The 25,984-nt window shown below is 34.2% G+C and overlaps 1 protein-coding gene across 3 annotated transcripts in view; it reads right to left on the reverse strand.

The window, feature by feature from the left end:
• Nucleotides 1-17,113, reverse strand: part of CDH19 (cadherin 19) — a 112,072-nt gene extending 94,959 nt beyond the window's left edge. For all 3 annotated transcript variants that reach the window (XM_021530887.3, XM_077784509.1, XM_077784511.1), the window contains exon 1: nt 16,949-17,113. The gene's annotated coding sequence lies outside the window, so the exon portion shown is untranslated. The remainder of the gene's footprint in view (nt 1-16,948) is intronic.
• Nucleotides 17,114-25,984: the final 8,871 nt, after the last annotated feature.

The following is a 25,984-nucleotide window of genomic DNA, read 5'->3' on the forward strand; positions in this document are numbered from 1 at the left end:
TTGGATGCAACCCAGGATATACTGAAATACTATCCAAAAATGTAAAGCCTTAAGATAGATACAAGAACTATGGGATAAAGCCTCTCACCTGAAAAGGTTAAAGTAGGTGACCAAAATGTCTACCCCTGTGGCTGGAAATTGATTAAAGAATAAGGAAGGATGCCTTAGCATCTCTTTTCAACCTGGTCAGTCTTACCTTTGAAGAGAAAGAAAAGAGACTGCAGAAGATGCACTCCGCACCATAAAAAGAATCTTTTATTTGGAGTCAATCTGAGCTTCCATTGAGATTGACCTTTGAGGAGCTTTTCAGCAAGAGTGAATAACAGCAATGCTAAGATAACATTACTGAAAACATGGTATCTGTAAGAAGGAACATTTTAAATTCATCCAGATTTCTTCTCCGTATTGATTTTTAACTAGTAACATTTTGAGTTGTATACATCTATTTTAGTCTTCCCTGACTTCTGTGAGTATCAATTTTTAACTTTCTGAACAGATATTTCTTCTTTTGTGAGAATTTTAACATCACAATCTTCTTTGTGAGTATGTGTGTGTGTGTGTTCATTTCTGACTAACAGAGGTTTCATGCAACACTATTTTAAAATTAAATTCCTTTCTAAAGTAGAAATTGTATATTAAAGAAAAAACATTTTAAAAGTAAGATCAATTTTTTTCTTAGTTATTTTACTTTTTTTTTTTATTATTTTTCTGGTCCATGAAGTATTGTTTTTTCTCTACATGAAGGATAAAGGACCTTAGAAAGATTCCAAGCAACCACTTAGATGCAGCAGGCTTTTAAGGACTGAGACACCCCTAAACTTGAGGAAACATTGCCCTTCAGGAAAATAAAAACACTTGGAAAATAGAATAGAATCACAGAATCATAGATTTGTTCTGTTTAGAAAAGACTTGAAGGCCACTGAGTCCAGCCATTAACCTGACACTGCCAAGCCCACCATTAAGCCATGTCCCTAACTGTTACTTCTACATATATTTTAAATGCCTATGGGAATTGGCCTTGGCATATCAATCCAGTCTGTTCAAATCCCTCTGCAGAGCCTTCCTACACTCCATCTCAGCTCCATCAGGGAAGTCAGCACTCCCACCTGGTTTGATGTAATCTGCAGACTGTCTGAGGATGCACCTCAGTCCCTTCATCAGGATTATAGATACAAGACATTACACAGGACCAGCGTCAACACTGAGTCCAGGAGAAACCCACTCATGATTAGCCACCAGCTAAATGTAACCCCATTCACCACCACTCTCTGGGCCTGACCAGAGAGCCATATTTTTAATTAGTAAAATGTTTTACCCATGCTATTTAGAGACCAGAACGTGGTTGGTTGGTTGGAAATCTAATCCTTTATAGTTGTCTGTCATTCATCTCCTGCTGCTTCAATTCAAAATCCAAATACCTCAGCTCAAATAATGACAAAAGTATATTGGAACAATACTGTATGTTCATGTACTTAAAGGAAAATATAGGTTATCCCAATGCTGATTTGATATTATTATCAATATTAAACAAGTAGAAGGGAGTAGCACATGCAGTTACAACAATGTCAAAGGAAAATGCAAATCTGTTTTTTATATTACTAATTTAATTTGTATTCAGGATTTAGAATCTACTGATGAATATTTTTGTCACATCATCCATCATAGGCTGGCACTAGAGAGAAGGAAGATAGAAAAATTAAAAACTTGCTTGTTATTGCAAACTAAAGAGCATGAACAACATCCATCAAGACAGACAGATAGAAGATAAAAGTGATTGCCAAAGCCAAGTGATCTATGCTGATTTTCTTTTAAACATTTATTAAAATGCTGTAAATGCAGATCCACTTTCCTTTGGTAAATATTTATTGTTATTTCTTTTGCCATGGACTGGAAACTGTGAACAGTGATAAATTAGTTGTAGAGGTCTGTAATATTACTCTTGCTTTTAAAAATACATTTACATTTTCTACTGAAGTGCTGTTTCTTGTCTCTGATTAGCAGGGATGCATCCTATGCCAGCTGTTAAGATGCTTTTTTCTTTTTGCTGCTGAGTCACAGAACGAGGCGTAGGCCAATAATGGAGGACAGATACTGCACAAGGGATGTGCTACAAAGTTAGCTGTTAGTAGAAGTGTTTTCATTGACTCAGTAGACCTTAGATTAAGCTATAGATCATCTCCTTTGTACCCTCAAACCAGAAATATTTGAGCTTTAATTACATAGAAATACATGCACTTTTTTCTTAAGAGGTGTTCTGAATGCCAATTTATTTCCAAACTGGAGCTAATGCAATTGTACCCTCAGATGCACAGTATCAAAACATATACAAGAATTACTTGCTTTTTAGATAAAATTGCAAGGGATAACATTCCTGATAGCAGTGCTATTGGGTATAAGATAACATGTGCAAGGATGGTGTAAGAGTGTAAAAACTTTGCTCTGACACATAACGCACAATTGTTTCCTTTGTTTTCTCCTAACAAAGGAAAACCAAATGTGCTCAAAACAAAATTGAAAGGGTCTTACTCAGAGGCAACTCAAGTAGCTCTACCCATCAATTGTACCAAGAAACTACAGATAGCTCAGAAAGAGGATCCCTTTTTACTACAGACAACAGAAGAGAGAAATGTGTTTGTGGAACTATACAATTAAAGTAGAGATGAAAAAAAGTTAGGAGGGAGAATAGAAGTCAAAGAAATTTTCATGTTAATGAAAAGAAGAGGGACTATGTGAAAACAAAAAAGAAGACACTTGACATGAAATTATATTCATTGTCATCTAGAACAATGTAATGCACCTAGCAGTGAGGAAAGAAAATCCATACAAATTAATAGATTTAGAATTTGTTTTAATCTAAGAGGAATAAGACCTATGTGTCAGCACAGGCAGGATATTGAACTTGGTTTCTCAATGCAAATAAGTGCTCAGAAAAGCTAACAATTTTTTATTTAATTATAAGAGCATAGAGAATAATATGAGAAAGTGTGTTGGCAAAAGCTGACATTCATTTTCAGGACAAGACTGATTTGTACTACATTATCCAAGTTCTGTGTCACCAAAGCTCCATTAAATCCAATGCAACCACAGAGTACAGATAGATGGCTGCATCACATTTTGTTTGCAGCAAAAGGATTCATCTCTCAGCAAAAGCATGTTGGTTGCTGCCATAAAATTCTCTGTAAGAGACTCTTGCCTCTGCATCTGTTTGCTTTACAAAGTCAAAAATAATCTCTTCAGCTTCTTCATAGAATACAAAACATGGGCTCTGGGAGAAACTTCAAGATCCCTCTTTCTCCTGGGCCCTCAGGGCTGTGCTAGGATGAATATTCATGTCTTAACTTCATTTAACTTTGGGCATCTGAATTAGAAGATGACAGTCTCTTAGAGTCTTTGCTGAATGTTGAATCATTCTTCAAAAAAATAGTTAACACATTTGAAGGCAAAATTTAATTTTCAGGCTTTTAAGGTAGGTTTAGAAATTCTGATCATAAGCTTGGTTTTTATGTGGCAATACCACATAAAATACCTGTTAACCCTTCCAAACTATCATATCCTAGTGGTGCAGTTATGTAGAAACCTGACATGACTTAAGAGCTTTCTACCTTCAAAAGAAAGAGCAATATTCCACTCCATCACCTCTGCTGTTTCACCATTTCATACTGTACAACCCTTCCCAACCTTGAGCCACCAAAACATTGTCTTTGTGGTAAATTAATTCAATAAACTAAATATGGCTGAAAAAAAACGCCAACAACAAACCACAAAACACAAATCCCCCCAGCAAAAGCAATACAGTATTTTTGTACTGTTATGACAAGTAGAATAGGTTTATCAACCCATTGCTTTCACAGACTCTTATGTGCATTTGTCTTCAAAAAGGGATGTGTCACAGTAGACCCAAGAGAAGTGAGATTGTTTCACAGAGATGAATGCAAATATCAAATGGGAACGAAAGAGCTAGAGAAGAGAGAGAGAGGAATGACTGGTTTAGGAAGAAGATGGAGATACCTCAACCCCTTGAAACAGCTATGTTGTCTCATTAATCTATATCCAAATAAGGGATTAAATCTTATTTTATGTCTTGTGCATTTTCTCCCACTTTCAGCTTTAAATGTGTGGTAATTTTGATTAAACTATCACATTAGTAACATATCATAATTACTATGTAAGTTCCCATTTCCCAATTTTTAAGGCACTTATCTACCTATAGAAGGAAGGTATAAATAGTGCTCCTGCTTAGTCTCTAATTCAAAAGAGAAGTTAAATATAAATAACTCCACTGCTTCCTGGAATGGATGGCATTTGCTGGTTTACTTGAAAACAGAGTTTTATTTTATTTGTGTTGCTGGGGTTAGAGGAACTACACTGCAGTAAAAGATTCCTAACCCAGCAAGTCTGACACAGAAAGAAATCTGTATCAAACATATTAATATACCAATAAAATAATATAAATATTCAAATTTTCTCTGCTTAAACATGTTTCCATTCTCCATCTAAGATATGCTTTTTTCGTTTCCCTTGGGAATCTAAAACATAAACAGTAAAAATTTCCAAGTGCCTCTTTCCCTGCTGAAGTGTAAACTTAAGCTTTATCTTTCATTTAGATCCAACTTCATTCATATTCAAAGCAGGAGACTTCTCCCTAGAGCTAATAAGCACCTTAAATCTACGTTAGCCTGCCAGTGTGTTATTCTGGGTTCAAAATCAAGAGCTCAGTTGTTATGGGCTGACATTGTGAATATTGAGCAGTGACTTTGCAAAGGTGTTTGCCTAAGTGCTGAAAACCTGAGTTAGCATCAGTGTGAAAACAAACCAAGAGCTTGGATAAAGAGCTGACCTCGAGATCACCCTAAACTCTACCAGAGCCTCAGCAGGGCATTGCAATAGTCAAAAAACAGTAAAGAATTTCACAAAAATTCCTTAGAACAGAACTAAGTCTAACTCTGGAAGAAAATTATATTTCCAAATGCCTTTACTTCTCAGTCTCTTTGATGAAGTTCCCAAAGAATTCTAGTGTTAATGATAAATTTCCTGATGTACACTTGCCTCCCAGAAAAAGAGCTGCTAGATGTATTGCACTGATTTTTACAGATGCTATGGGAGAGATACTAAACTTCAAAAGTCTAAGTGTATCTCTTGATTAGTTAGGTAAGCATCTATGAATTACAGATTAAAATATTTCCCATATTGGAGCCAAGTGGAATTTTCAGTCAAATAAAATTAAGGTTTTGTAAAAAATTGCAAAATAATTTTAAAATACTAGGCAAAAAATTCCTATATTGCACACAACTAGTAAACTGCTTTATGTTCTCTTCACAGAGAGAAAAAAATCTGTGTATGATAGGAAAGATAAATCTACCAGTTTAATGTTTATGGATTTTTTTTTCTGATTTGATTATGTAGTTAAAAAGGTAGATCTGTGGCAATATAGCTAAGAAAATATGTCCTTCTTAAGACATTATGCATATTTGTCAAAACATAAAATGTACCAGCATAAATAGAGAACACTCTTCAAATTTCAAGATTGAATCAAAAGCTTTTCAGTTTGAGAAAGGAAATGATAGCTGTTGGTAACAAATTTTGAATCCAAAGAATATTTTGTAACATTAAGAATCTAGGAGTAAATAGAAAATTAGAGAAGGGCTTCTATAAAAAATAAGAAAGCCACTGAACAAGGTTCAAAGTTCAAGAATAGAGTATAAATGAGTTCAAGAGATTCCTAGGGTACAATTGTTTCTCAACAAGGAAGAAATTGATGGATATGATGAAAAAGTGAGAAGTTGAATTCTGGGAATAATATAAACCTATGGGGAAAAAAATACACATGCTGAGTTGCTTGGGCACTTTGTAGTTCAAACGTGTTTCATGTTCACTAACCTCTGATAGAATTCTTTATCAGTTTGATTTGATTGTACTTCAGGGTGCACTGTTGCAGACTTTTGCCAGAGCTGCTCATTGCTTCAGCAAGTGCTGTTAGCTAAAAGTGCAATGCTGTCTAATTATTTCTTTTGAAATATGAAGCCCTATTGTATGTATTGTGTATTATTTTTAAATACGATTCAAGCCTTTGAGAAAGCCACAATTGACCAAGTTTTCTGAGGCAATCCTAGGTTTTTGTATGTTATTTTAGGGAATGTGCTTTCTTTTTTATGGGAAGATAAATGTGACTTGGTTGTCATTTTGTCAGTAAGGCTGCCCAGGATTTTGCAATTGTTACATGTTTGTTCAAGTCGTATCATCACCCTGGTAACTACTGCTGTACAGTCCATTTCCACCATCTGAGTTGTTGTGACAGTTACTGTTTGAAGACAAACTTGCAGCTTTTCCCAAAGATTTGGCAACCTGAGCTGATAATAATAAAAGAAAAACTGGTGACAATCCTTTCATGCTGCTATAGGTGAGTGGTGGAAGTGTGTACATGATAGGTTCTTTATCTTCTCACTTTCTTCACTTTTTGAAAGACAAGTATGGTTCATCTGACTTCTTTCAGTAGGATCCAGTGCTTTAACTAGGTCCTCTTTACACTGAAAGGAGCCAATGGAAGTTCAAAACATGTGTACCAAATGACAACGCTAGTAGTCTTTATATATAATGCTAAAAAGCACAGGTTTGCTTTTGCTTTTTGAAATATTCTTTGTTTCCTAAGCATATTTTCATGTTGTTTTCATCTGAAACAGCATCAGACCCATAAGATTGTCACTTGCCTCTAATTATTTAGCCTGTATTGTCTGATTTCAACTGATGTGTATTCTGTGAGGGTATTCAGATATGCTTAATCTTAGAGACTTCTTGCTCCTTTCAATTACAGAATTAACAGAGGTCACAGCTAAAATCAGGAGAGAAATTTGGCAAAGCATAAAAGGGAGCATTGTTTGCCTCTATCTCTACTCTTTCACTCAATTTCTGCTGCTTTATCTATATCCCTGTCCATACTAAGTCATTATGTTACATGAAAAAAAATTAATATCTGAGCCTGGGAAAGTCAAAGCTTGGTTTTTGTTTGTTGCTTTGTTGCTTTGTTGCTTTGTTTGAACACAAGGACCCCAAGATATATTAATCATCCCACCCTTCTGAATCTTTTCAGTCTGGTTATCATATGAACTTCCTTTCCCAAAAAGAACTTTTTTATGCATTTTTTGAGGGCTCACTTGAAACAGAAAAGAAAACACTCCTCTCAGACTGGATTTGTATTCACTCCATACTGAGCACTTTGGCTGTGATCCAGCAAAGCATTTAAGGTTAGTTTATCTTTAAGCATAATCCCATTGAAGTTAGTGGCATGATCCATGTACTTAAATTTAAACACATAGCTGAGTGCTTTGCTGGATCACAGCCAGAGTACTCAGTACCTTACAGGATTGAACACTCTCTTTTCCTTGATACTGGCCTAAGGCTAGATATACAGACCCGTGAGAATGTATGTTCCTTATAGTATAGAGGTTAAACACAGTGTTCTCAGATTCTTTCATATTCCATTCAATAGAAGATATGATCCAGTTTCTTAAAACTCTTGCCAGTTGTATTGAAAGTGGAAACATTACAATTCCAAAAGAGTCTTACCTAGACTGTCACTTTCCTTTCTCTTTTTTGATCATGCTGAATTTTATAGCTCAGGAGATTCAGGTCAAGTTGGTGTTCTGAATGAAGGTAATTTGTTAACACACGTTTAAATCCCTGCAATGTTCTGCTGACAAAGGCTAACTTAATACGCAACAGATTCAGCACCTCTCTGGTGGTGATATGTGTTTTAAATTAAAGTGCTTTTTACAGTTTGGACTAACTTGAGCCATTTGGGACTGATTGAATGTCAAGTGCTTCAGGCAGCTGAAGTTAAATGTTTCTGTGTGAGTTTGTTTAAGGCTGGTTTGGATAGTAAGACCTATGGTTCCTATTGAAATGGGGGGATATCTTGAATATTTGTACATAATAAAATGAGAAACACTGTTTCCATCAGATTAATGGATTAATGCATATAAATAAAATTCTGTTGTTAGTGAAAATATATTTTTTTTTCATTGACTGCTTCTCAGCACATTTAAAGGTGATTTCAAATCTGATTAATGGGAATAAGTTTGGACTCAAACATGGATTCACTTGAAAGGTGTTTTGCTTCTCTTCCTTCTTAATGTTTTCTTTTTTCTCCTCACTCTTAAGCACCCTTGTACAATTCAAAGTCCATGTTCCTTATCTGAATGTCAGCCAATCAGACTTTGTATCTGTACAGACTAATGATACATTCCAAGTATTATTTGCTTGATTATAAAGCCTGTTTTGATGGGATACAATCACTTTTCTGTTCTCAATGACCCACTGAATGATGACATTACTCAGAATTCCATTTAGATGATGCAAATGACCTAATCAACTTGTCTTCTGCCATGGCACTAACTGAACTCAAATGTCAAAGAAAACTTAGTAAACAAAATCTTCCTTTTATGTAACTGAAACTATACTGTGGGAAATAGCCATAGAAATTGTTTTGTTTTTTCATTTGCATGATATAGGTGTACAGGTGCTTACTCTTTAATACACTCAGGATTTTGTTTCTAAACAAAGAAAGAAAAACCACAGAACAAAAAAGTAAAATTACATTATGCAAAAATTACAACATAGTTATTTTGCTTCACTTTTCATAATTAACTATAAACTATGTCTTAATTCAAATTTTGCACCAAGTTCTCAATTAAGTAAATATTCCTCTTCTGCATTTTCAAGTATTGATCATAGTTGTTCTGTTTCCTCTGTTTCTTTCTTTTCCAGTAAAACAAGCCTGAGTCATGCAAGTTATGAAATATAATAAGTATTGTACTGGTAGAATAAGCACAGTAGCTCAAGGTTACTTGTATTAAATATTGTGATATGGGTCACACAGAAACATCAAAATTAAACTGTGTATTTGGTAGTAGTCGAGTTTCAACAGCACTGAGATTTCTGGGAAACAGCTATTTATTTTTGCTTTGGTGGCCTATGTAGCTGAGTTTGCTGTTTTAGCTGCTTTATCTAATGTTCAAGATTTCTAGTGAAAAATAGATTAATAATATTTACATGACCTGCTCTCATATCTTGGCTGCAACACATGCTTCCACAAAATTGCCACCTAAAAAGATGGACATAGTTCGCCTCAGACACACACAGGAGTTTTTCCATAAGAAAATGTTTGAAAGTCTAATCCAGTCCTTGCTTGCACATTAATTTGGCAACATCAGGGCAAAAATCTTGATAGGTAATGTAAAAATGCTGCCAACTAGTTTTCGAACTATTTCACTTTCCTCAATATCATACCCAGTTAACTGTAAAACAATATTTGATTGTTTTGAGGGAGTTCTTATGCTGAAGAAATGCTAATTACCATCTTTCTGCAAGACTGAGACTTGAAAGTCACTATCAATGTTAACAATGGTTCATTACAAGTGATCCCACCTTCCAGGTTGTCTGTTCTTTTGATTTCAGGCAGATTTACATGTGCCAGAGGCCATAATGATCTTTCCGTAATAAGGTTATGATCCTGAGGCATTTCATGTCTTCCTTTAAAATGAAGATCAGGACTGAAGTTTGATGGTCTGCAATAAGAATCATACTTTACATTCCTTGAGAGAAATCAAGAGTACTTGATCCATTACATTTAAAGTGTGGTTATGAGAGATAATTTTCATATTTTTCTGGATATTAAGCATACACATATCAGCATCTGTAAGAAATGTTACAGATTTGTGATGAAAACCTTCACCATTAGTCTATGGCTCAGTGATGCAGCACTCTCTTTATGTCATTGAAAATGAGGTCATTTTTAGGTAAACACTGTCTGCCAACAGAGAGATTCATAGAGACATCACATGATCAACTAGACCAAAATATATTAATCTAATGTTGAGACAAGCAACAACAATAATTCAAACAACATTTGAATTTTTTGAACCACTTAGGGACTAGTGTGAAGTTCTGATTTCTAAGATCACCACAGTTTGGGATTTTCTTCAAGAATTAAGATCACAACAATTAGAGAAAAAAATTGTGAATACAAGTAACCCAAAAAAATTTCAAGTAGAACTATATTGACTGTGATGTTTTTTACACCTCAATTACAATGTTTAAACTCCATTTTTCATATAGTTATAAAAATCAAATAAATACTGAATGATGAATAGACTGATGCATTATTTTGGTCTAAAATCTATCTCCAAAAAAGTAAATGAATAATATTTTTTGTGCTGTGGAATTAATCCATAATTTTAGAAGTTGTATATTAACTTAAGCATTATTGTATTTGTACCTTTGATCTGACATATATTCCATTTACAGTTTTACATCCAATTTATAAACTTCTACTTATGGTCAGCAGTCCAAATTCATAAAGTGTATTTTTATGTATAAGTACATTTATAAACACAAACATATGAAATAATATTTATCTTTAGTATAAAAAGTCACCCAGAAACATTCTGAAAAATACAAAGCAAGATAAAATCTATTTAACATAATTAATTTAAAATACATTGTACAATTTAAAGACTAACATCAGCCTCACAATTATTTATTTAATCTCTGGTCTTCAAGTATATTTTATTATTTCTTTCCCTCTTTTTTCTCTCAATTTTATTTGAAATAGGAGTAATTAAATTTAAAATCCCAGTGAGTCTACCACAACATTCATGGGAATGACATAATAAATGTCCTACAACAGCCAAGGCAAGTCATCAACATTGTTTTACTGCTGCTTGATGTTTTTTGCCATAAAGATTATTGTGCTTCACACACAAAAAGCTCTGTTGACTATCAATCTTACATGTATCAAATCTTTGCTTCACCTTTTTCTTCGTCTGTAATATTCCTTGCCTTCACTTGAATATTGTCTGATTCTTTGGTATCAAGATTTAAAAAAAAAAAAAAAAACAGTTAAAATTTTCAAAGCCTTGAACTCAAAAAAAAAAAAAAAAAAGTCAGTTTTATATTCACAGGAAATTATAGTTGGATTTTAAACAACTGTATTTATCATGAGTGTTTGGACTCCATCTGGCACCACTTTTGTTTATTCTTTCATATTTGCAAATTATAAGGTGGGGACACTGAGTGTATAAAGAACAAGATTTTATAAGGAAAAGATTTTCCTTACTGAAACAATCAAATATAAGTATCCTTAAGAGTATTTTTTTCCCTGGATTTGGTAAGTAAGTGGTGTGTGACAAATTAAATCATGATGAGGCAAATTGTTCATCCGATGTAGCAGCGACTACACAAATCAAGTGCTCCTCTGAAATCCAGAATCTAAGAAAAGTCCCAGCCAGAGTCTGCTTTATTCATTATCAAAGTCTGTTCTGGATATTCCAAACCTTGACATCTCAGTTTTTTTTATTTAGCCTAGGGATTTTGCTTTTGTGTTTTCTGACAAAAGTTATGAATTTTATGAAAAGAACCCCTCAAATCCTGTTGATTATATCCATTTTTCTTGTAGCTTAAGGAGAGATGCTTAGAAAACATTGTTAGCTCAAAAATTAAAATCTGAAAGAATTAAACAAGTTGGGAGGAATAGATGTACCTTTCTTTCCCCTACAACATCACAAGTCCAAACATTATTTCTGTGTGTGAGTAGGGCTGATAAAACTAAAGAACATGAGCACATACCCCCATATGTACACACATATATAGACTCAACATTTAGAAAAGCAAACAAAACCTATGTTCCCTAAACATTATAGAACACAATGAAAGTGGTGTATGGATTTCAATAAAGCAGTATGTACTTCAATAAAAAAGATAATTCTAGCAATTTGGCCTGCTAGTTACCTGGTATAAGATGCTTTGTTCTATAACAACAAAATCTTTCAGGTTTTCTATTTTTTGAGTTTTTTTTTTTGTTGTATCTCTCACATCCCTTCCATGGGTCTATGAATTTAGAATGAACTAGTAAGGTCTGAATAAGTTACATACCAGGAAATGGAATATGCAAATTTTCTTTCCAAGAACACCCCTTCTACTAGAGAAATATGATTTTACAGTAATTTTCATTTGATTTTACAGTAATCTTCAACTGATGACTGAAAGTTAACAGAGTTAAGTACTTCAAACTGTTTCAGTTAAGATTTATTGTTATTGTATAAAAGGTAAATCATCATTTGTTATTTTGTTTAAATGTGGAAAATATAATTACAAAAGGCCTGTAGTCTATATTTAAACACCTTTTCATTTCTCTGTTGTAGCACAGAAGCAGGGTATAGCTGTGGAAGAATGGAAGAGTAATATTTCACTAGAAATGTTTTGGCAAACTTGAAGAAAAGGCCTGAATAGTTCTATTTTGCTTTATTTTTCTGTTTGAGTGTTTCCATTTTTTAAATATAACTTTAATCAAGAGAGTTCCCATTAACATTTTAATCAAAATCCCTAACAAGAGCTTCTCCTTTTTATATTCTTCTGATATGGATGTACTCATGAACATTTGTAAATGTAGCCAATTATACTAAAGAAATACCAGACATCACTCTACTTCTACTATTAGGAAGTGATCTTCAGTGTCCCAGACAGGTTACTGCACAGCAGAATAACAGCCACAGCCAACCTTAATGAAAGACATTATCTTACCTAAGAGTTTTCCTCTTGTCTCATCTCAATTGGTTATCCTCTGTTATACTCAAACAAATATGTTGCACAAGTATAAGATCTGATTTGTAACATGTCACTTAAATAACTGTAAAACTTCACTTATAAAGTTGGTAAAAATTTAATATTTTAATTATTGTGTACATTTGGCATACTTCAATATCTCCTTTAGAGCTGCACTGGTATATGAATTCTGGATTTGCATATAAGAAAGCCTTGAATAAATGGATTTATAATCAAACAAAAAAGCAAAACACAAGAAAACCATGCATACACAAATCTTCTTAATGGGCTTAATTTTTCAAGTACACTGGAGACAAAAGTAACAGATCTCCAATGTATTATAATTTTTGGCATAAAGGCTTCTTTATTCGTGGATCATTGATCTGACAGACTGAAAAGGCAATGACTTCTATTTCTTCTGGTGTCTTACATCAGTCTATTGTGAGGAAAATAGACAAAGCATTCAGATTTGTGTGCACTGGCATCAGATTGAACTCCTCTGCTAATGCCTGTGTTTGTCATCTCAAGGAAGATTGGGATTATATCCTATCCAGTGTGTGCACTGTTGCTGATGAGCTGTTCATAAAAGCACTTGTAGAAGCCAGTTGCACAATTTTTGTGTACTATAATATACTGAAGTTTCTAGGCAAATAAGCTTTACAGCTAAGCCATCTTGTCCTTTAACAAATTTATTAAGGGGAATGTGGGTATTTCTTTATACTCTTGAAGAGACACAAGGAATTAATTTTTTTGGCTACTCTTTGTCTCATAAACAAGTCAATTGAGTCATCCAATGCAAAACGAATCATGGGTAGGCAGGTAGTGTGAAGAAAAACACTTTTCCAAACTCAGATTGCTTCTATGGGATGGATAACTCCAGGTTCTGGATATAGAAGACAAGTATTAGACTGTGAAACATAAGTTTCATTGATTATTCTGTTAGATTTGTAATTTCATAGCACAATCCATAGGAAAATATCCAATTAACCTTCCCTACCCCATGCTGTCTGCATACAAAGATTTCATCCTGCACACCAGCTATGAAACTTTCACTCATTGTTTTATTTTCTTTAGGATATCATAAACAATTACTGTGGTGATGTAGACTTTGTACCACCATTGTGGAAGAAAAAGGGTTAAATGTATCCTAGACTTAAGAAAAATCTGAAAACTTCTAGCTCTGTGGGATGCAAGAATAAAAATGTGATTCCGCTGTAAGGAAGAGAAAGACCAGACATGGATACTTGTTACTCTTCCCAGCTTCCTTCATGCTCTTTTTTTCTGGGGAAAAGAGGAGATTTTACTCCTTTCTTTTACATTTTAAAACATGACTCTTCCTGCAGCAGGCCAGGTTAGGAGAGGTAATTGGACCCAGCTGTCTATCTTGTCATGACCCAAACTCAAAATTCAAAGTCCCTTTGTTTAGCCAGCCTTACTACTACTGAAGGGAAAGAAGGAAACACTTGAGTCACTACTCAATCTTAGCATGCATTAGAGGTGCAAAAATTATTATAAAACTAGTGTGACATTTTTCATGGAGGCCTATAATTACTGATAGAACTGAAAAATCATACTCCTATTTTTGGCTTCTCAGGAGTGAAAGAAAATTCATTAATCATTCAATAGTATAGTCTGCTTTTATATCACACCTTCCATTGATCAAATGGATCTAGGATTAATCGAGTTAATTGATTTTGTTGCTTAAATCCAGACTGCTTTAACCATGGAATAATTTTAAGCTCTAGAACTAATTCTGAGAGAATGAATAGGGCTAAAAGAATACATTATCTTCTGATGATTAATATTATTCTTCTACTGACCAGCCAAATTACTTTCTGATCAGTTTGTACCTATTTAATCTTGTTTTGAAGTGAATATGGTGATCATGATCAAGGGAGGCATGACATGACTTGTAACATTTTCTGTGTTCATATTATGAAGTGGAACTGAGAAATAAAGTCTATAAAAATAAATGAGAAAATTTTTGCTTAATTTATTCATTTTTCTATTCCTAGCTGTAAACTATTAAATATATGTATATATATATATATATATATATATATATATATATATATATATATAGTTTCTCTGGCCTATAGGATTTCTGAATTCAATGAAAATAAAAATGAAGTATAAAAGACAATAACTTGTAAATTTCCAGCATTTTTTTATCTCATCAACTAATAATTATTTTTAAATTTTTTATACTTATTTCCTAAAATGAAATAAATTTCAAAATGGAAGTTATTTCAATCAAATACCTGCAAATTGGACAAGCAACACAAACTTTAAAATCTTAAAGCATAATACTTTAATAAATCAAAAGTCTTTTTTCCCTTCCTGTGTAAGAAAAAGCAATTTGTGAATACTTACATTTCTTCATTTATTCATAATACCTTTAACAATTTTTTTTTCAAAAATTAAAATTTCATTAGAACATTGTCCCATATATGTCAATAATTGCCTAAAGAGACACATTTTTTAAAGAAGAAAATATTTTAGCATCAATAGCCAATTAAAACAAGCAATTTTTGATAATTTTGAAATCTATATGTTCTCATTGCTGCTGGATCACACCATTTCAAGTGGATCTACAATCACCTACACTGAGGTAAGCTTAAAATGTCCTCATAGTCCTCCACTGACACCCTTGAATCAGTGTCAGTGAGTCACACTTTAATACTCAGCACTGTTTGGTTCTGAACCTAAGAGCTGAGTGGAAAAAAGTCTATGGTTTCTTTTAAAAACTCTCCTATTATTGCTGGAAGTAGATCAGAGCCTTGTATAACATAGTGCAAATTCTTTGATTTCTGTATTCAAAAGCCAGTGTTTCTGAGAAAATTATGTCTATTCTATTAAATATGTCCCACACCGTAGTCACCATAGACTGTAATTTTTATATTTCCCCATAAATAGGATCTGTCCTAATGCAGAGCCAAAACTCAAAGTGTTCTTTATCTTCCAGATCTTACACATGTTACTGAGCTTATAGGTCAGGATTTGAAGGTGGTTTCAAATTAGATATTGAAGAATAGATAGAGCCAAGATTCATAATTGAAAGATAATGACTGAGGCACTCATCTGTGAAGTTTATGCATGTTTTCAATTAGTTGAAAATGTTCTTTACACAGTTTAATATATAAGACAGGTTAGACTGGTGCCATGTTTTAACCCCAGCTTGGAAAGAAGATCCACACAGCCACTCACTCACTCATCTCCCCAGCAGTGGGACTGGGAAGAGAAACGGAGGGGTGAAAGCTGGAAAACACAAGGGTTGAGATGAAAACAGTTTAATAGGGAAAGCCAAAGCCAGGAGGAGGAATGACTGAGCATGAATAGGCCAAGTTAATGCTTTGAGAAGTGTTTTGTGTTGATTTATTGAAATATTCAATCAACACAAAACACTTCTCAAAGCATTAACTTGGCCTATTCATGTTCAATCATTCCTCCTCCTGATTACAGGGTCAAGAGAACAGTTGCAATGACCCTTTAATAATTTTCATCTTTGGGCTTAGTACAGAAACAAAGTAAAACAAGGAATTCATTCACTGCTTCCCATGGGCAAGCAGGTGTTTGGAAATCTCCAGGAGAGCAGGGTGCCATCATATGTTAAGGGGACTTGGGAAGACAAATGCCATCACTCCAAACCTCACCTCCTTCCTCCTGATTCACACACTTTATATAAAGAGCTTGATGCTATATGGTCTGGAATATCCCTTTGGTCAGTTGAGGTCACCTGTCCTAGCTGTGCCTCCTCCCAGCCTCCCAAGCACCCCCAACATCCTCCCCAGTGTGTCAATAGAAAAAACAGGAAGGACTTTGGTTCTGTGCAATCCCTGCTCAGCAGTAAGAAAAGTGTCTCTGCATTACCAACTCCCTTTTCATCAGAAATCTAAAACACTAACCCATACCAGCTACTATGAAGAAAATTAACTCAACTTCAGCCAAAACCAGGAAATCTAGAAAAAAACTGTACAATGTTTCAAACAATAGAGATGTTGTATAGGACAACTCAGACATTTTGAAACTGGGAATAAAAACATGAAAAATCAAAATGAAAGGAGAAAAACTAGGAACCTGCTATCCATTTTGGGGGAGTAAGAGTAAGGCATGTTGAATCACAGACCCCCTTTTAAGTTTGATCACTGCTTTCTCAGAAGAGCAGAACACCTTTTCATGACCTCCTTTAGATGCTCTTGATCACATTTATACCTATATAAACCCATCCTAGGCACAAAGAAATAAAGGTTTTGCTGTCATGACCAAGATTCTGTCTTGAAACTGAGCATGCAAACAAGTCCCAAGTTTAAGAGAGACCACAGACAGATGTGCGAAGGAAAAAAAAATGCTGTACCTGCTCTCTTCATTTAATGAGTTGCTTCTTTCTGTGAAGGAATTCCTCCCAGACACTGTTTTCTCTGCTTGGCTGTGTCTCAGCATTCACTCGTGTTGTACATCATTTATCAGTACCAGTTCTGGGAGATAACCAGCAACTGAGAGATGTGTAGTATGTTTTGGATGAAAGCTGTCCCTGTTGCCTTTAACAATGCCAATTGTTCTATATCCCCAGTGTTCTGCTGTTGTCTTCTGTGGTTAGAAACAGCATTCCCAGCTGCAGTGGGAAAGGGTTTTGAATAAATATTAGGCAGAGAGCAAGCATGCTATATGTAAGTTTTGCATTAATTGTATTTTTATCTGTGATTATGAGTAGATTTAAAATTTGTATGCATTTCTAAATTAGGGGCTTATTTTCTTAATTGTCAGAAAGTAAAAACCATTATTGTCCTATGTTTTTTAGTCAATAAAAAGAGCATTTCTGATTCAAGATATCGGATTCAGACTTGAGATCCCAGACCCTGGAGGCTCTCACATGACTGGTAGCAATTCCATCTACTCTACATTTTGATGGAAACAATTTTTCCTTCAAAAATATAATCAGAATTTTGTGTCACAACATGATAGCTCCTCTGGTACAAACCACCCTATCTGCATCATTCAGTCCAGTCCTCAAAAGCGTTGGGCATGAGGAAACTTTCTGATGCATGGAGAAGTCTGACACACCTCTCACCATGGTGTCCAAGCAAGCTGTCTGTGGCTGCTGTGAGAGCAAGAAAAACAGCTGAGATCTGTAAAAAGGAGGTTGCCTCAGTATTCTTGTGATCCCTCTTTAGAAGTCGCATGGATCCAAATTTAAGAAGATGCAATAATTTCTCATTTCCATTTTAACCTTGACATGGAGAGTCTCTAGAGGTAGTCTCCAGATGAGAAATTGCAAATCTACATTTCTACACACAAGGTTACAGAGGTCTTGTGTTCAGCTTTACCTTTTCAGTAGTAGTTGTGGAAGACCGGACTGGACAACACTCAGTGTGGGATCCCATGGCTCCTCAAATATGAATGCTTACATGAATGATTTAGATAATAAGATGTCTTTGTTTTAAAAGACAGGTGTCTACTAAGGAAAGCAGGAGCCTCTCTTGAAATGGAAAATGTAAATCCCCTCCCTCTTAATTATTATAATTTTGAAATTAAGGGGTTCTCAGGCAAAGATATGGGAGTAGGAATTACAGTTCTTTATTAGGAAAAGTAAAAACAAAAAGGCAAACACTGACAGAATACAAGCTGACACCCTGTGGATCTGGGTGTTTGTAGCAGTCCATTTAAATGGTGGCTGCAGTCCTCCTAGAGTGACAGGTGTGGTTCTGTTGAAGCAGCGATCCTGTAGAAGGGTGAAGTTTTCTTCTGAAGGTTCATAGGTGGTGTAGATGGGCCTGGTCTTCTTCTGGGAATCTAGTGGGAAAAGGCTACTCCTCTGGGAGCAGGAAAAGTTTGCTCCTCTGGGAGCAGGAAGGTGTTCTAAATCTCAGATTATATCCAGGTAGGAATGCTTGGCTCCTGTCCCACTTGGTTTTAACAAGGGGCCCAATTAACAGAAGATAACTGCCCCACCTCTAACAGAGGGCAATAGAATACACATCCTCAGCCACATCTTGCATTTGCAACTTAAGACTAAGTAATATAATGAAAACCAAGGTGAGATGGTATAAAAAAAAATTGTATTCGTATATCTAATTTAAGGGTTTCTACTCTGACTTCTTTTTTGAGCAACTTACCATTTCTCATTAACACTCTGGAGCTTATTATTAGCTTTGTAGATGAGATGATGGGGACCTGACATACTGTCTGACTTCACAGTTGTTCAAAGACACTTCCACTGCAGAAGAATCTGTCCAAAACCAGGGCTTTACTCTTTCTAATTTGAAAGTTTGAAAGTCAATGAGAAGACAATACCAACACTTCCAAGTCCAAGGGAAATTAGTCCTTTTTCCTTAAATTATGTTTCCAGTTTTACTAAGTTGTTAAAATACTTGCTACAAAATCATTCTTATTAGTTGGTTTTGTTATTGCCTTGGACTTCAATAGCTATTCTGCAATCACAAAAATGGAGGTCGTCAAGGAGAACTTATTTTCTGCTTAACTACAGGCTATTTATCATTCTTGCACTGTATCTCTGCGTATTTGCTGAGACATAGGTACATCAGTCATCTGTCATGTGCTGGTTTGCAGCTAGATCTGGATTGTCCCTTTTTATTTTTTCTCCATTCACGAGGATGAAAGGACAAGGCAGTAGTGACTTTAGCCTTGCCCTGAGGTGTTGCAAGAGCACAACTCAGAAGTAATACCAAGTTCTGCAACCTAGTAAAATTTCCATGTCCTCCACTTCTGAGCTATGTGCTTTATCTTAAGTCTTGGCAGGTTAGTTAAGGTTTTAAGATTAATTTAAAATTGATTTATTTCAGGCACTCTTAAGAGTTTTATTAATACTAAGTGCAGTGAGAAGCCTTGTGATTATCATTTCTAAGATCAGATGAGATAAATAATAGGCAGATAGGGGTTTATGCAGGGATAAGAGGAAATACTTCTTAAATAAGATGCTTACAATCACAGCGTCATCACAGACATTAAGAAGTTATTCCAATTTGCAACATTCCAAACCCCTTGCACAGAAATTAATTTTGGTGATCAGTAGCATAATTAAAAGGTAGAATGAACCAGTGTGAAAATGAAAACTGAAAATATCTATAGGCTTCACCTGACTGTATTATTTCTAAGTTTTATTGGCATTCATCAGCTTCCATTAATCCTGTGTGGCCCTAACACTGCTTCATAAGGCGCCGATTTTTTTGCACAGTCAAATAACTCATCTGACTTGATGTGGCCTGATAGTAAACAAGTGGCTGTTGCAAAACTGAAACAGTGTCAGAAAGAGGAGGCGAATTTGTAATCAACTAAATTTCACCATGATGTTTCCTAATGTATTTAACAGTAGTTTTAAGAATTTTTGATACCTAGAATTTTCAATACCTAGAATTTTCCAGTTGTTTATAATGTCAGATACTATATCTTTCTTCATGGCAATCCTAGTTTTCTTCACGGAAAACAAAATACAATCCAAAACAAATAAAATCCACAAGCCTATTTTACGCTCTGCTATGTCTCAAAGAAGCTGTCAGGTAATAGCATGGAAAGTTTCTGATCATTGAATGTATAGTCTGTGGGGAATCTGGGTGTTGACATGAATACTTTAATATTTTTAATATTATCCTGGAAGACAAATTATTATTTGCCTGATTTTGCTGGATGAATGGGCTATTTTTTTTTTACATAAAATTGTACTCCAAAGCATTTAGAAAAAGAACAGCAAGCACAAATCTTAGCAAAACTAAGATATTACTTCCCTCACTTACTTCTTTAATAGACACATCAATCTCTCTTGTCATGGTTTTGTTGCTATACAAATAGAGGAAACCTTTTTTTTATTCAGACTGATTTACTTTTATTCTAGATTGTGGAAAACTAACAAAAAAGAAAACAGCAAAAGAGGAATTGTAATATGTTGCTTCCCCGCTGGAACACTAAATGGGAGCTCTTTCAGCAGGGAGCATGCTATGCTTAAAGGCATAGTAAACCCTGCATATTTGTTTTCTTTTGCTATTTATAAGCTTCTCACTCCTATTTTTTTTAATCCCATCTAGTATATGAAGAATTATCACAGTCTTCCAATCTATATAACATATTGTATGTGAGTCCTACAGCCACTTTAAATATCCTGATAAACTAAGGAGCAGCCAAGAGTTATCATAGATAATGCTGCCCTGGACATAAATATGATGCCTTTAGAGTAATTATGGTTTTATTCTGTGCAGTTTGGCTCCAGTCTTTTCACCTTTCCTCTGGATTTAATAGCTCACAGATCTTTTTTTCCCCCTTATTTGATCTCTCCTTCAGAGAACCCAGAGAACCTGCTGCTGCACTATGCTAATACCAAATAATGGCTTCTTGGAAACTCCTGCCTTGTACTTCCCATGGCCCATTGCTTCTGACTTACTTTTTACACCTTTCTCACTAATGAACCACTCTGATTGCTCTTAAAATTCATAGGAACCTCTAGAAATCTTCCCAAGTACTATCAAAATGCTGATATTTATTTCTAACCCCAAAAATAATTTTAGAAATTAATGGTAGATATGTATGAATGTATGTATGAAGTAGAAAATATTATAAAACAGTTAATCCTCCTCAATGTCTGCATCTCTCCAGCACTTCCATATGAAAAGAAAATTTTAAAGGTGTTTTTTCTCTTTTTATAGTGATTAATGGGTTATGATATTTTATAGTGATTTAATGGCATAAGGGACACTGTAGACAAGTTTATCAATATGCTCAAAATTAAAACCAGGTATTACTGCAGTGCATCTTACATAGTAAGTATTTTCACATAGTTCTTCCTAATTTATCCCAAGTACAAAGCCATTTTAAGCTTTAACTATACTGTAGCCAATACTGAAAAAAAGAAGGAAAAAAATAATGAGCAATTTAATTTTAGCGTGATTTAATACATTTTTAATCTTTAAATTTTTGTGCATGTATTTAATATGAAAAGTTATTTTCCAGAGTAGTATTTTCAGGCTAGACATGGAAATTTTTCTTTAAAAAAAAAAAAAAAAATCATTGAAATTTCAGCATGAGGACTTCAAATTCTGGTTTGTGCACATTAAATAAGGCAAATAATATTGATTTCTGAACACAGGAAATTTCACTGCATTTCACAATAATGATAATAGAATCAACAGACAGGAAGGACTGTGACTTATTTCCTGGATGTCTCTGAAAATTCTCTTATCTAGCCTTTTCAGCTGTGATTCTTCCATGCTCAATAACTGACATTTCAACTCTCGGTTAAATTTTGATATATAATGAGCAAAACACACAGACAAACATTCATGTATACATAAACCCATATGAATCTTTACTGCTTTTGATATTTAGAAGGAAAATATACTGGTTTCCTCCACCAGCATCTCACGATATGGCAAGGTAGATGCATTACTGTGGCATAAATGGGTGTAAGGATCTTAATAAAAATATTCTTCAAGACTGGTCTTCCAAAGCAATTAAATATGTCAACTTTCGGAAAGGAGAATATAACTTCTTATTGCCCTAAAATCTACAGCTTGAGTAAGATACTTTACTATCTAAGGAAATTTTTAGATTAAGAAAAAAATTGAGAAAATCTTCTTGCCTTCATTCTATAAAATGCCATTCCATTTAACAGTTAAACTTATATGCCTTAACTGCTACTTTTTATTTTTAACTTGCCTTCAGCACAGTTCAGTGCCTGAAGTTCTCAGAAGACATCAGTTTTTCATATCTCCCACAGACTGTGCACATTGAGTACTTTAAACTATACTTAAATAATTGCCAAAGTCCCTGGACTGAGATTGGATGAACAGTAGCTTCTCCTACTGCTGTTGTCATGAGGATTTCCATCCATTAGCAAACATACAGGAGGGATAGGAAGAGAACTAACAAAATGCCAACTTGCTTCCTGTGATATTTAATGTCATATTCAAAGGGCAGCAGATTTCTTGTCTGCACATGAACTGTGGTAAAGCTGCTACAAAAAATAGATATTAAGATTCAAACTTCATACTGATCCAGACACTTGTCAGTCACTCTGCAATTCTGATTTTTTTTTTTTCTGTGATTTTGCTCAATCTCCTTGTTAACCCTTAAGATTAGTAATAAAATTTAAAAACCCTTTACTAATAATAAATTAAAAAAAACATTTCCACTAGACTACATGTATTAATATGTTCATCTTAAAATAATACTATTTTATTAATTTGAAAATTTGAAAATTTTCTGAAAGATCTAAAGATATAATCACTGTAAAATATTAATTCCTACCTAAAGTTTTCATACAGTAATTTTTGTCCCTGATCTCTATCTTGGGGAATTTTTTTCTGATGTAAGTTTACTTTTTTTATTAGATAATCTTGTTCCCTATAAATTCAAATGAAGGAAACCAGTGATAAACCATTGACAGCAGTATGCAATATGTTTTATATGGCTTTGGAATGTCACTGTTTCTTATGTTTAACCTTCCTGATTTTGTAACACAAATTTGACAGCAGACACATCCTTTCAGGAAGTGATACACAGCTGCCATGATGAGAATTCCACAAGAACCTGTCTTGCTACAAACTGGAAAAAAAAAAAAGCTTATGCACAGTAAACTTTTGCAGAGTTCCCTAGTGAAGCTGAAAGCAGAATGATTCTGAGACTGTAAACCCTTTGCACGGAAAAGGCAAAATTCAGAATGTTCAGAGAGAGTAGCTACAATGCATTGTGCTGTGCTCTGGTTTTCCTACAGAACACATTTTGGTTTATTTAATTTTACTTTGTTGTATGCTTTTCCCCTTCCTTTTGTCATTTCTCTCATTTAATGTCAGTGCGTTTGCAACTTCAGTAACCCTAGTTATTAGTCACCACTCAGAGCAGTAGAAGACAGAGACATATCAAGCAAGATAGCTTGGTCCCCACTTGTTGCTGTTGTCTATAAATAATGCTGTCAGACTGCCTAGACACCCCAGTCATTTATATGGATTCCACAGAACTGCCTAAAGGTGCTTAAAAAAAAAGGTCATAAACCAAAAGTGTAGTACAACAAATTTTCTTCACCTTTTTTTTTCTGATTATATTATAAATTATAGAAAATAAGTCTTTGTACATCGTTAAAGATATGTACACTGTTTGAGAATAAGGTTTCTGACACTAATGCTCAAACTCTTAGTATATAGTTTATCTTGCAAAAATAGTATTCTGCTTACTCTAATTTTATTTTCTTGCAGTTCACAAGTCTTATCACTTTATGTATCTACACCCCCCACACCAGTTCCATGTGTCAGAAGTCACTAGAAGTGTAATAGTCTCGCAGTTGGTTTTCTATCCTCTACTGTTAATATTTTACCATATTTCCAGAAATATTTCCACACCACTTTATATTTTTCCCCAACATATCACATATTTCATTGTATTTTCCTTTCTCTCAGCTTCTTGAACTTTAGGTCTTTGCTTATTAAATGACAAATGCCTCTTTTTTCTAGCATTGCTCACGCATTGGTTCAGAACTTAAGAGTCAACAACAAACTAGAGAAGAAAACTAATTTATTTTCAGCTCTGGATGGCCTTATTTTCTGATCATTCTGCTTCCTGACAGTAAATAAGACTGACATCACTTACAGCAAAAGAACTTATGATTCTGATTTTCTGTACAAGTAATTGTGGTTACATAGGCAGGTAGAATCTGGTTCTGGAAACTAAAGGCTGGAAAGAAAGAACTGGTTTTGGTTTTTAGAATCATTTGTCTAATTGTACTTTTTCCATTTGTATTACTTTCTAAAAAAAAAATTATAAACCCTTCTCAAGTAATAAAAATGCTTTAAAATATTTTTTTTATAATATAGGTTTTGCTGACTCTCTGAAAGACTAACAGGTTGATTTCTTCAATTGTATTAGCTTTCTGTTATAAGGAGAAAAAAGTGGAGCATACATGTGTTTTCTGTGCTGAAAAGCAGTTTTTGTGGCCTCCTGTGGATTTCCCTGCATGGAAAAATAGGTTGTGTTTTGGTTTTGGTTTTTATTATTATTATTTCTGAGTCCATTTTCTTTTCTAGTATCGCTATTTTTCATCTGCAGTTCTGAAACAGTGGCAGATTGCTTTTCTGTGTTAGATAATATAATCAAATAGATCAGTGTCTTAAGGAATACCATCATCTCAAAAATTACTTCAGTTTGAAAACGTGCTTGCTCTTGTCATAATTTACAAGAAACATACCATATTTCTATAAAGAAAGGTGATGGGATGATAATCTAATTTCTTTCAGGGTATTTACTGTAAGCATTTCACAGCACTTTACAGTCAGTTTCAGTTTCTTGTGTAATGTGTGCTAGACAGACTCCTCTGTTTCTTTGGTAGAGGCAGGAATATTATTTTAGGTGGAAATCATCACTTTAAAATCACAAGAGGTGAAGGGGAGATTAACTACCATATACAATACTTGAAAATATATTTATATACATTTTTTATAAATAGCTACATTTCAGATTGATGATGCCTTGCCAAGTAAGCTAATATTTTCAGAAAATCCAGTAAGAACATCATCTTCCCTATTTTCTCAGTGTTAGCATATCTTGTATTTTTGCATTAAAGGTGTTTCTTTCTCTTTTTATAGTGATTAATGGGATATGATATTTTATAGCGATTTAAGGGCATAAATAATAAATAATTATTTAAATTATTTAAGATTTGTTCTTCCACTGAACAACCTCAGTGTACATATATTTTCCTAACCAATCTTGAGATCAAATTCCTATAGAGATATAAATTTTAATATGCAATGATAAAATTTTCACTTGCTTAATGTGCAGTTCAAAATCAGGGGGTACTTAAATGCATAAAATTCTATTACTAAATCCTCTCTATTACTCCTTCACAGTCAATCTAAATCCAAATTATTTAAATAAAAAATTCTAAATTATTGTGTCACAATCCTTCGTTTCCTTCCTCTTTTTTGATCAAAAATATTTCCAGTTCTCTATTTTTCTAATTACTTTCTGTTGGAACACAATTTTTTTTTTCCATTTGTATATAGAGATGAAACAGCCTTTTCCATAATTTCTACCATAACAAATTCATCTTTAACTTCACACAGCCTTCTAGTGGGTTTCCAACATAGCAGAGAATTGCAAACTTATCAAGAGTTCAGTATGGTAGACAGAGTCCTTATTCCGTGAGTTTGAAAGAAAAATGAAATGAAATGGAAGGAAAAACAATATAAATAGAAATAGGACAGTGGCCCCACAAAGGGAAGGAAAGAGATACCCATGACTAAAGGAAAGAGATAAAGAGCTGATTTGACTGGAAAAGAGAAGGAATGTAATACCTACTGTGAATTAGAAGGCAGTAGTCCTGCAGAAAGGCAGGGAACAGAGCTGAAAAGGATTTATCCCAAATTAGACCAAATCTAGATCTTTTGGGCCAACT

This window comes from Lonchura striata, chromosome 1, assembly GCF_046129695.1.
Source record: "Lonchura striata isolate bLonStr1 chromosome 1, bLonStr1.mat, whole genome shotgun sequence".
Classification (NCBI taxonomy): Eukaryota; Metazoa; Chordata; class Aves; order Passeriformes; family Estrildidae; genus Lonchura; species Lonchura striata.